Source organism: Rhinoderma darwinii, chromosome 4 (genome assembly GCF_050947455.1).
Source record: "Rhinoderma darwinii isolate aRhiDar2 chromosome 4, aRhiDar2.hap1, whole genome shotgun sequence".
NCBI classification, from domain to species: domain Eukaryota; kingdom Metazoa; phylum Chordata; class Amphibia; order Anura; family Rhinodermatidae; genus Rhinoderma; species Rhinoderma darwinii.
In genome coordinates this window covers 388840995-388853224 of record NC_134690.1, presented here as the reverse complement: position 1 = coordinate 388853224, position 12230 = coordinate 388840995, and positions in this window count along the sequence as shown.

Sequence of the window (12230 nt, the reverse complement as noted above, 5' to 3'; positions counted from 1 at the left end):
ATCGTGTTGATAGAGCGGTTACCTAGTTTGGGACCCTTGTCTAAGAATGTTTCTCTCTCTGGACAGCCCATTGATTTTAATATGATCTGTGTAATACGCTATTTCCCCTGTGGTGGCGCTGTAGGGAAATTAAAAACTTGCTGCCAGGTTCCTCACAGATTACAGCTGATCGCTGGGGTCTAAGCAACAGGACATCATGTGATTAGCTTTTTTTTGGGGGATCCTTCTAACAAAGGGGGCTCGTTCAAAGTGAACAACACCTTTAAAGAGCATTCCCTTATAAAATAACGAGGGAATACACACACAGTCATGGACTCAAACGCGAATTTTTTTGGTACCCTGCTGAGACGCTATTTTGATAACCAAGGCTAGTGGGAACCAGTGTGATGATCCTGTCAGACAGCACCCTATATCTCAGCTTCCTGGACCCTTGTAAATGTTAAAGGAGGCGATATTGGGGTTAAAATAATCCATTCTATTCATTCTAGATCTGAAGGGACCATTGTCTCACCAGAAATGTGGTATTTGGCTCATTACATTCTTTCACTTTGCGTATGATGCAACAGACGCCGAGTTCTTCCCTTCGTGATCGCTGATGCAAGAATTGTGAGCTTTACTGCAATCTTTTGTGCCCAGCCCTCACTATTAATTAACATCAAGTCAGTAGCTGACAGAAGTAATAGCGGATTATCACTCCTAAATCAGTGTGCTCGATCTCAGAGGTGTAGTGCGCAGAACAGGAATGCATGATTCAACCACAGGACATGATGGAAGTTGTAGTTCCGCAACAGAGAGAGAGCCACAGGTTGGAGACTACTTTAGTATAGTGAGTGATACCACTGGTTTTAACCGAAACAAGGAGACCAGATGTTGTCACTCATGTACAATAGTGGCCTGATGGTGGAGTTTCTTCAAGTTAATAGAAAATATAGTTACATTTTTTTTTCTCCTACTAAGCTTTGCAAAATATTTTGACATGAGATATTTCAGTGTGCAAAACACCTTCATCATTATTTTTTTTTACATCATTGAAGGAGCTGTTTGGTCTTGAAAACCCATTTCAAAATACCCTATTAAGGTAGACCCCCATCTATTACGCACACAGAGGGAAGATAATTTCTTAATCTCCGTACAGCCCATTGACTTCAATAAGAATGGTGTAACGCTTAATTTCCCCAGCGACGTCGCTGTCATTGTTGAACATTTTCAGGCAGGTTTTCCAATACATTATATCTGATTGTCGGGGGTCTGGACAGTCGAACACGCTGTGATCAGTTTATTATCAGGAACCTTTCTAACAAAACATTCCCTTTAAGTTCCTTTAAGATAAAAAAAAACAAACTAGATGAGGCAACAAAAACTTCTTTATAAAAATGTTGTCAACATCTCCATATGAAATCTAGCATTGCCTCCATTATATTGACTTGACCAAGCATAAACTATACAAGCGAAAGCTGTGATTATGCAAATCACAGTCCATTTTAATGAATATTATACAATACCCTCCTGTATGAAGGCTGGTGTACCAGGCAGAGAACAGTACAATGACTACTATACCACTGTATATAGTCTCTGATGGATAGCGTATAACTCACTTCAACAACCAGTGGTAAAGCAGAGGCAAAGATGACCTACGACAGCTCTTGTATACATGGCCACCAGGGAATAGTATGAGACCTCCAGAAACCAGTCTCTAAGGCTCTTATAACTGGTGACAAGGTTATGTATGTTTATGATCAGAAGCACTGGGATATCTGGAAGCTACTGTGGAGCAGATAAGCAATGATGGTGTCCAAGACATATCATCCGATGTGTCTCAAGTGCCAAATAGAGTTGCCCACAACATCTTGGTGGTCTCTACTAGCGCTGATTCCTTCAGGTAGAACCATTGAAACCTGTAGGCAAGATGAAGTCTACAGTGCCACTCTCAGCTGTCGGGCCAACCATGCCGTTGGGAACACCTCACATGAACTTGTAAGATTACTAGTTGCTTCCTTCACAGGGGAGCTGAGCTGGGAGATTTGATATAACTACTACTACTCTACTACTACTTTACTCATGGTGACCTTTGTCATAGGTGTTTTGACTATGAAAGATGAAGAAATGCAAAAAATTCCCTGATGTTGTGTTATATGGCACCAAAGCCATCGAGAGCGTTGCAGTCACATTCTACAGACAAATGACAAAGTTCTACCAAATGATTAAATCAGTTCATTTTCTAAAAATACTCTTCAAACAATCTTATCAAAATGACGCTTTACTTCTTCTTCTTGAGGAACAAACTCATGAACTGGAGCTCTCTGTGCGTGCTACCACATCACTCAAGGATGTAATATATGGTGGCTTAGTGGTTAAAAATGTCTTGCAGCAAAGAGGTCATAGATACGAATCTGACAAGGCAACATCAGGATGGTATATTCAGGTTTGTCCCTGTATTTTTACAAGTCTTCTTGTGTACACGGGTCTTTATCACCCCTCCCCCACTCCAAAAACATACTACAGACCTGACAACAGCTGTCCATTCTGAACATTTAGGCTCTGTTCACACTCATTTTTCCCTGTTCTGACAGTGTCTGTTATTTTGGATGGCAATAAATGGTGTTGTCTTCAGTGCTTATTATTGCTGTCAAAAATATTGGAACCCCAGTAGACCCCATTGTAAGTCAATAGGTTCCATCAAGATTTTTTGGTCTGTATGGACATGGATCCATCATACCGATCACAGCTCTGGTAAAAATGGAAGACATGGCCGAAAAATTATTTAGAAAACAGCACAGAATGGTGTAAAAAAATGAACATGTCATACTCACCTCACCAATTCCCCGCTATTCCCGTTCAGGCAGGTCCCCCGCCATTCTCTGTACTTCCTGCTGCAGCAATGACGTACCCAAAACAGGGATATGTGACCATTGCTGCCAATTTCTTTATCTCTTGAAGAACTTATTTGTTAAAGCGTTATTCCTAGAATGGACAATTATCATCTTTCCACCAGATACGTGCTAATTGTGTGTTTGCTGAGGGCCCCACCACTGGGACCCCCACCGATCACAAGAACAGGGGTCCCGAACTTCCCCGTTCCTCCGATATTGGCTATTTAACCACTTAGATACCGCAGTCAATAGCGCCTGTGGCATCTAAGGAGTCCCCTCTGTCACCTCATCGGCACCCTTGTGACGCGATGGGTTGTCATGGCAGCCTAATAAAGTCTATGAGAGCCTTGATGTGAGTCTCATAGGCTGGCAGAGTGTCTAATCTCCGATCTACAGATGTTGTAGGTTTCAGGGAGTTACGTTACCAATTGGCGGCCAGAAACTGAGCAGCTAACTAAAATAAAGTGACTGGTATGAGAATAAATGTCACTACCTTAAAGGGGTATGCCCAAAGTCATAAATTATCACCTATTCACAGGATAGGTGATAATTTTCTGATCGCTGGGGGCCCCACCACTCGGACCCCCACCAATCATGAGAACGAGGGTCTTGAACCCCCAGATCCACGCCCATGTGCCCGCCTCTCCATTCACTGTCTATGAGAATGATGAGAAAACTGTACTCGGCCAGTTCCGTAATTCCCATAAATTTTGAAAGGAGCGGCAGCGCGCATGCTCGACCACCTCTCCATTAAGTTGCCTCCTCACTGCGGTCGAGCTGTAAGGAGGAATGGAGGTGGGTTTTCGGATCCCTGTTCTCACGATCAGTGGAGGTCCCAGTGGTGGGGCCCCAAGCGATCAGAAAATTATCACCTATCCTGTGGAGGTGGAAAAAAGATTTAGTGCTTCTTTAAAGATTCTTAAACTTTCACGGAAATGCTTTTATTTCTTCTTGCAGAAGGCATTATATCAATGAAATTATTAGTTTTTCCCATTGGAGGAAATAGCAGACATTTCTTAGAACTCACCAACGCCTATAAATACAGACAAGTATCTAGAGAGTGATACAGGGTGGGAAAAAAATCCTTGGGTCGAATGCAGCCAATACTTTGTTTAAAGGAAGAATCCCCTTACATTCTTGGCCCCATTTTATAGTTGTGGTTGCATTTTTCTTAACTTTTTTGTCAAGCTATAAAAGGGTTAACCCCGAGCTGAATGTCTAAGAAGACACTTTTCATATCAGTCCCTGAATAACGTGAACTTGTCCGACAGTACCTTGTGTTTGCAACAATCCGCAGGAAACAAGTCAACGCCAAGAACAGCACAGCAATGACTGATGCCGTACCCTTATGTCATGATATATGAATGCTATGTTAATTACTTTCTTGGATCGACTGATAGCGTGCAGCTGGGTTCAAACTGGTTCATTTGAATAATCATAGAGGCTCCTGTGTTTCTACATTTCTACAAAATGCCACAAATTCTAGGTAATTCTTTCCTGCTTGACTGCTTTTCACTCTTATCCATTAGGGTAGAAGCTGAAGCTCAGCCAACCAGTATTAGGCTTAATTTCAGCAGCGCCGCTATCCCGGATCAATAACTGATCAGAAGATAGCGATGCTGCTTGCTAGGTGCGGCGCGCTCTCACTGGTGGTCTTGGTCACCGAGTGAGCGTCGCTGTCAGATGTTGCACTGCATCTGACAATGACGCTGGTTATTAAGTGACGAAGACCACCAGACAGAGCAAGCCTCGCTAGGGCTCTCCTAATACGTTTTCAAAGTAATAGATTGGTGTGGCCGCGTGGAAGACGGAGGGGGCCCCCTCCCACCTTGTGCACTTTCAGCAACTCACAGATCGGGCCTCCTTCCTTATCTTTTGTTATTGATGGCATCAATAACATATGTGAAGGACGGGGGCCCGATCTGTGAGTTGCCGAAAGTGCACAGGGAGTGATGGGAGCACCCCTCCATCTTCCGTACGGCCGTGCTGATCTATGTGCCGATCTATGCGCACAGCATTTAGGGCAGCTGAGTGGGCCCCCACTGCCTCCGGGCTCCTGGCTGCACCGGCGATATGTTCGCCCCTGATTGGAAGAGACACTGCCCTCCTCCAATGCACCTATGATGATGGGTCTGGACAGCTGGCATCCATAGTCGGGATTCGGACCACGGTATTTTTATATATCATTACAGTGAGTTTTCTTTAAGGTACAAGCAATGGTAAGAACCAGCAGACACGATCTCTAACTGCGGGAACATATGTTTTTCAATAACATTACTGCTCTCACCTTTGGACAGACACAGGGAGTATCATCTTGATAGTAACCATGACAAACGGCAAACACCAGATAAAACGTTCTTAAAATGGAAACCAAAACACGACTGTTCACCTGGAGAATAAAACTTCTGCTTCTTGAAATGTTTATTGACTCCAGCGTAAGTTTCACTTTCTTTTATTTGTAAAATGAACGTGATCTAGGGCGTGCTCATAATATCATGACTTTTCCCACTACCCATATGAATAAAAGAAGTACAAATTAATCCAATAGAAAAAAAAGAAAAATCACCAAAAAATGCTAAATGTGGAATTGGGTAATGTGTGGTGTTAGCAGTAAACAGGCTTACTCCTACATTTATCACATTTCATACATAATATTATTTTTTTTGGACTATAAAACACATCTAAGCTGAGACAATAAAGAAAAATGAAAAAATAAATAAATAAATAAATAAATAAATAAAGAAAAAAAATGGCTTTAGATAATTCAGAGTTCCCTGGTGGTCTAAGGTAGTGAAATGGTTAATGCTACCACATCTGGTGATCTAGGGCAGTAAATGTGTAAATGCCATCAGCCCTGGTGGTCTAGGTGGTCTGATTGTGATGTACTCATTGTATTCTGCATTCCCTACACTGATCATACAGCTCAGTGCCAGGCAGGGATGAGAAAAGTCACACAGTTCTCCATGACAAGAGAGAGCGCTTTATGAGTGATCTTCCCAATCATCAAGGAAACGGCGTTGCAAGACCCCCGGACTCCAGACTATAAGACACACACACTTATAGTCCGAAAAAATATGGTATTTTCTCCTCACCCTGTCAGAGACAGTAAAAATACAGTGGAATATGCAAGCTGAAGTTATTAATAATCAACCTCCTCTCACTTTTTTAATGGCACACCCCTATATTGGACTTTTGTAAACATTTCTTTAAACAGGTTGTCTTTTAATAGTATTATTATTTAAGTGTACTAAATGTATTATTGCTTGTCAGGGTTTTACTAACAGGCAGCATTAGACCGTGGCAGGGCCTAATATGCTCACCTACATGGCAGGCTGGGGGTCTTTTGCTAGGCCTACGGCTGCCATGGCAATCCATCAGCACACGGCAATCACGTCCCTCTGTAAAAGCCCTTCGGTGTTGCGGGTTGCTAGTGACTGTGGCATCTAAAGAGTTTAAAGACCAGGAGCGGTATGTTACATCTGTTGGCGTGAGCACATCTCCTGAGTCGGCGCCATCCATGCGCCATAATGGTAAGGTAGTGTGAGAAGGGGTTAAACAACGTAATACAAAATATCCCTAAATGCCATTATCATTGTTACATAAACCAGGACTAAGCTTTCCAAACTCCTTGATAAACCATCCAGCAAAACTAAAATAATACATATAGATTTGGTGCTTCATTTTCCTTCATTGGTTTATCTAGAACCTTTTCTCACTGTCAGCTCTTATGGTACTTCAATTACTCTAGATATGGTTTAGGACCATCTAACGAATTTGGTGGTCTACATGGTTGATGCTCTCGATTCCTGGCATCCAAGTAAGTTAAATGTAAGGCCACACGGAGCAGTCTTGACACGGTCAGCACTACGTTCAGCACAGCTGTCAAATACCCTGTTAATGGCCGCGCGTTATTGTGGGTAAAATGGATCTTTACCTGCAAAATCGGGCGGCTATAAAGGGTGTATTAATAATGGCTGCACAATTTTTCAGATGAAGGGACGTTTTATCCGCATTAAGGCGCAGCCATTAACAGGGTATTTGACAGTCATGCTGAACATGATGCCGGTGCAGTTGTTGGCCGTGTCGCGACCGTGTCAGGGCCACGCCGTCTGGCCTTACCCTAACCAGTGGGGACAGGAGTGGACACGTTAAAGCCCCTCTTCTCATATTTACACAAAAGAAACAGTGTTAAAATTTTTTTTTATATTACCTCTCTGGAAAATGGCCAAATGGGTAACATCATGGTGGTCTAGTGCAGTGAAGGGTTAATAATAACATCCCTGGTGGGCTAGGACAGTGAAGAGGTTCATAGTTATTGCTGGTGTTATAGGGCAGTGTAGTGAAGGGGTTAAAGGCTATGTACACCTTTGAAAACGTTTTATGTATGTATATATTTACATATATAAATGTGTATCAGTGTGTTTGGTGCAACTTTCTAATTACATTTTATTAAAAAATATTGTTACTTTTTGAGATACAGCTGCTTCGTATCCTGTATACAGAGCAGTTGTATCTAGCGCTGAGACCTGAATCTGTCAGGTCAGTGGCACCGACAGGTTCAGTGTCAGCGGGTCCAGAGTGATCCACCGGTTATCGATCACATCTAAGTTATGAACATAGATGTGATCGGTAACAGCTCGATCCTGCGTGTGAGAGACACACAGGACCCGCTGACACTGAACACGTCAGTGCCGCTTATCTATATAAGTTTTCAAAGGTGTACGTAGCCTTTAACTATCTGCACTGAAAGCCGCAGGACTCCTTCCTTTTGCTCCTTCACCTGTGATGGTATACGGCGCAGCCAATCACAGAGTAGCTATGAAAATCATAGAGGCTTTGTGATTGGCTGAGTGAGATGATGCAATCTGGAGATTGTAAACAGGGAAGGCATAATCAATTTTTCAAGAAAATTACCTTCTTGATTGTTTCCATTCCCTATGGAGGCTACGGGACAGGAAATCTCTATAATAAATCTAGAATAGTGATCAGTACAACAACTGCAATGCATCCGCTTGATGAAGTACGACACAATCATTGATTACATCTTGTTCTTCTCTGCCTCCTGTATACCTTATCTGCCTTAATAATCCACTAAAATAGGATGTGGAAAAAATATGGCGTCTCACTGTTTTTATTTCCCTGATCACCAACATGATGGTTGCAAGGGGTAACCTAAATCATGTCACATTCTATAATACAACATAAGCTAAATATATACCAAAGAAAAAAATCCTGGCGAAAGTAAAAACATATATATTATAAACAAAAAAAAATGTACAGAGTAGGCAGATATTCAAAGGGGTTTTCCCATTAATAACACTGATGAAAAAAGACTTGAGATTGAGATTTGAGAAGTCATCAGCGACCAACCCCCACTCACAAATCCCAAGAACGAAGAAGCTACAGCTTTAAAGGTTTCTTCACGATTATAATAAACCTGGTTCTGGGATACTCAGAAAAATAACTTTACGGGACTACGTTTCCACTATAGCACCCACTTTTACGACGACTGTGTTGGTCCTAAGACTTCCATGTTTGTTATTTGTCTAGTGGCCAACTTTCTGAGTAACATAAGAAACAAGGATGGAGAGGTTTGCGGTAGCAAGTGGTTATCAGTGCAATAGAAGGTCTCATAATGAACTAACAGGCTAAGAATCATACTGCACAAGGCAAAAACAGATATGTGATCTCAAAAGGTTCAAAAAAGTTTGCAGCCAAAGCAAATACAAGGGAACAAAAACAATAAGTAGTCAGAAAAACTTGCCATTGTCACTAAACGTAGAAGGTATGAAATCCACACAGGTAAAGAGGGGAACAGATGAGAAGTCAGTATTCCGAGTGAAACACAGGTAACAGCAAGTAATCGGCAAGGTGATTATCTAGGAACAGCATGACAACCGCTATGACTGGCAATTAGAGTTGGCTCCAGATTTATGTGGGCCCTTGGGCAATAGAGGGACAGCAGGCCCGCTGTCGAACCCACACTTTGCTTCTAGTGGAACAATCCGTTTCCTGGCTGTGTCCCGCTGTCCCAGCCTGCCGGTGGCAAGTCCCGGTTTAAATTGTATCTGCATCCTCAGGATGCACATACAGTTGAATCCAATGATGGAGCAGGGAGGCATCAGCTACCTGCTCTACCATTCACTTTGTGATGTGCCGTGAGCAGCTTGGCGCAGACAGGCTTAATGAAGTGATGTCATCACGCCTGTCTGCACTGAGTCACACAGAGCGCAGACTGGTGGAGACCTGCAGAGTGATCTCCAATCGTCGTGGGAATGGGGCTAGGTGAGTATTTATTTTATAATTTTTATTAGGCACTATGGGGGCATTATACTGGGTATAGTTGTATTATACTGTGTGGGGGCAACTATGGTGGCGTTATACTGTGTGGAGGACAGCTATAGGGCATTATACTGTGTGGGGTACTATGAAGGCAATCAACTGGGTGTGGAGTGCAGCTATGGGGGCATTATACTGTGTGGGGCAGCTATGGGGGTATTACTCTGTGAGGGGGCAGCTATAGGGGTATTTCTCTGTGTGGGGGCAGCTATGGGAGCATTATACTGTGTGTGGGGCAACTATAGGGGCATTATAATGTGCGAGGGCACTATGGAGCATTATACTGTGTGGGGGCAGCTATGGGGGATTACACTGTGTAGGGGCAGCTATGAGGGCATTATACTGTGTTGGGACACTATGGGCGCGTTATACTGTGTGAAGGTCACTATGGGGGCATTATACTATGTGGGGGGGGGGTTCTATGGGGGTATTATACTGTGGGGAGGCACTATGGGAGCATGATACTGTATGGGGGCACTATGGGGGAATTATACTGTGTGGAGGAGCTCTATGGGGTATTGTACTGTGGGGAAGCACTATGGGACCATGATACTGTGTGGGGGCACTATGGGGGTATTATACTGTGAGGAGGCACTATGGGACCATGATACTGTGTGCGCTGAACTGGGTGTGTATGGGCAGGGATTTGGCGGGGTTAGTGGCGCGGCTTAACAGGGTACAAATGTGCCTTTGCATGCTGCATCAGTTTTCCCACTTTACAATAATTAAAAGTTGGGAGGCATGTGATTTCTCATATTCTAGTGCCCTCCCCTTAAGCCCACTGGGCCCTAGCATCTACCCAGATTTGCATGGTGCTGACAGCGGCCCTGCTGGCATTAAAGGAAATTAAATAGAGACCCCTCCTACCCCTTCCCCAGCATCCTGATTGGCCAGGATAAAATTATTATTTTTAGTTTATTACACTGATGGCACTGAGACAGCACGACTCCTGACCAGGCACTGTGTCGAGAATAAGGCAATGTTGCAATACCTACAGAGCGCCTGGTCCAGCGTGCTGCTGTATCAGTAAAAAAGTCAAAGGAGCCACTGCTCTTTGCTAAGTGCCACGGCCACTTTGTTCTTGGAAGTCCCAGCAATCGGGCCTTCACCGATCAGACCTTGATGACATCTCTAATCGACTTGCCATTACTGTTATTGGTGGGAAAACCCCCTTAAGGACAAAATGAAGACTGTAATTTTTGTGTACTTTTACCAATTCTCCAAACGCTATTCCTGAAAATGCTTGTACTCTACAATATGCTTTACAGTAATGGCTGTGAAATACAATAGATGTACAAAATCACTTGTAATAGGCATAGCCTGATTTCTGGTCAGCTAGTAGTAAGAAATAGGAGTAATTGCCGCCCACATTGATATTTGAGGTTACACGAGAAGGTGGAGAGATGAGAGAAGTGAGAAGGTTACTATGTGACACAAAAGAACTTGTGCATTGCTCGGTGGTTGTGACACTGTGTGATTACATCAAAATCTATTAGGGCACACCACAAATTCTGAATGTTAAAAGAAACACACGAGGGATAAACCAAAGCCACATACCACAAAGGTCGTGATATGGAGTCCCCTTGTAAAGACCCTGGGTAGCAGGTTACAGAGTACATTCTAGCAATAATTTGAGACACTGAATGATGAATATATTAGTTTAGTACTAAGAGAGAATATTACAAAGCTGAAATGAGATCCACTTCAAGGGCATTTTCCCCGAAAATAATAAACCAAATAATCACCAGTAAATAAAAAGCCTATATTGGTAGGTTATTATAAATGATGTTCAGCCATTGCTCTATCATAATTGTTTCTGGAAAAGGCCATCATTACATCACAATTATGTCCTATGTTTATCATGTACGTTGGGAAAGCTTCAGACATATATGATAAACGTGTTCATGGGGCTCCACTAGCTCAACAGATACCAAAAGAGTGTCCCTTTTGTCTCTGTCGGGCTCATATACATCAGTATACCTTTTTTTGAAGGATGGAATAGTGTAGTAGACTACGCTATTCCATACTGACGGATCCAGAAAAAAACCGCATACCGCATGGCATACATGTTAATTTAACATGGGAGCTTATTGGTGACGGATGCAACTGTATGGCATCTGTCACAGGCATACACTAAACATATACCTCGGGGAGCTTCCGACATCACTGTCCATATATGGAGCTTCCCAATAGCGGAGTCCCCGGGCAGAGCATTGAAAGCGCCGCACTGCCTGCGGACTTTGGGTCTGACCAGGGACTCCGGTATTGTAGCTCCTCACAACACTGTCCATGTATAAACAGTGACATCAAAGTCCTCTACGGAATTGGAGTCCCCGGCCAGAGCGATTTTGACGTTCTAGCCAGTGATTCCGGCATTGTAGCACCTGACATCACTGCGCATATATGGGCAATAAGGTCTGAAGCTCCCCCGGGCACAGTGCTTCAGGTAGCGCTTTACCCAGGGAGTTTGGGCGATGTAATCCACTGTATGGCTATACAGTGGGATACGTTTCAGTGTTCCATCAGAGGTATACATCATGAGTCCTCCCAACGTATACCTCCGATGGAAGGCAAAAACGTGATGTGAAGGGGGCCAAAGTTGGGTAACATTGAAACATGGCTGCTTGTTGGAAAGCAAGGTGACAACCGCTAAGGAAGCTGTAGTGGTGGCCATTTAATTTTTTCTTCCAGTTTTTCCGTAAAACAAATATAAGTAAGGACGTAGGGAAGTAAGTAATAGATTTTATAACAACTTGACAGAAAACAACCGCTTATATTTACTGGTGAATTTTCTATTTGAGTATCAAGGATACAATGGAGGTTGTCAGTAAGCACCCATTAGCCATTCCATAAAGTCCCACAGTTTATTTATACATACTGTATATATTTAAAAGATTATCTATAACTGTTCATGCTGATACACTTGACCTCCCTTTTTGTGATTGTTGGGGGTCTAACGTTTCTCATTTATCATATGGATAGATGATAAATATTCCAGCTGGGAAAAACTGTCTAACTGTC